This window comes from Vicia villosa, unplaced genomic scaffold (assembly GCF_029867415.1).
Source record: "Vicia villosa cultivar HV-30 ecotype Madison, WI unplaced genomic scaffold, Vvil1.0 ctg.006199F_1_1, whole genome shotgun sequence".
Classification (NCBI taxonomy): domain Eukaryota; kingdom Viridiplantae; phylum Streptophyta; class Magnoliopsida; order Fabales; family Fabaceae; genus Vicia; species Vicia villosa.
This window is the reverse complement of record NW_026706748.1, coordinates 12,831-14,113: the sequence shown is the minus strand read 5'-3', so window position 1 is coordinate 14,113 and position 1,283 is coordinate 12,831.

Below are 1,283 nucleotides of genomic sequence, written 5' to 3'. Positions count from 1 at the left end.
TTCAAGGAAGTAGAGTCAGCGGGTAGAATAGGTGTCAGCCCCAGGATAGTTACATGTCCAGCAAGATTTGTCTCTAGTGGGAGTAGAAGTGGGTCGGAAGTGGACAAAGGTTTAGCAATTGTGGGGCCTTTGTCTTTGGGCCTTTTTGACGAGGCCGACTCCAACACTAATAAAGTAAAGCCCAAAATGAAGAGAACTAGAGTTGTAAGAGATTTGGGAGAAAAGATTGAGAGTGTTGACGTTCAGAAGTTATACTTCGCATGTTTGAACCCTAAATTTGCCCCAAAATTTCTTTGCAATTAATATGAATCATAAAAGATCCAGGATGATGAGAATATTTTATCAGGTGGAAATGTCCTCTATTGCGATTCCATGATGGATTCCGATATTGTCCAGTGTAATTTGCGTTTGAAGGTTAACAAGGAGTCCCTGGTGGCCAAGACGATAAAAGATTCTATGGTTAGGTTGGGTATTGTTAGTGTGGATCCTGACAAGGCAATTTTGAAGAAAATTGAAGTGATGGAGAAGAGAGATAAGGAAGATGTGGTTGTAAAGAAGGCGGCTAGCAATAACTTGAAATGATTATTGTCACTCACAATATAAGGGGATGGGGTAGCATTATTAAGAGAAAGCATATAGGTTTCATGAATCAGTCGAGCAGAGTTGATGTTTTCTTTCTTCAGGAAACAAAGTTATCAACCTTCAATTCGAAGAAAGCTGAAGAGTTTTGGGGAGCAAAGGATGTGGATTGGACTCATAAGGATTCTAATGGGGCTTCGGGAGGCTCGGTTATCCTATGGCGGAAGAACTCTCTGGATCCCATTCAAAGTTTTATAGGAGTGGGGTTTGTGGGGGATGAAGGCTTTGTGTAAAGGTATATGTATTAATTTAATTAACATTTACGCTCCTTGTAACCTGGTTTTCAGAAGAGAGGTGTGGAAGAGTTTACTAAGGCTGAAGAGATTATCGGTAGGATAGTAGTGGTGCATTGGTGGTGACTTCAATACGGTTTTGTTTAAAGAGGAGAGGATTGGGAAGAGTGTGGGTTGTAATGGTAACGACAACACTGATTTCTACAATTTTGATGAGGAAATGGAGCTCATTGATCTCCCTTGTGTGGGTGGAAGATTCACTTGGTTCAGCGGTAACGCAAATTCTATAAGCAGGTTAGGTCATTTTTTATCTCTGATTCTTTAATCTCAAGTTGGCAGTTGGATAATTAGATGGAGGGAAAAAGGATAAACTCAGACCACTTCCCCGTTTGGTTGAAATCTGCTGGTACC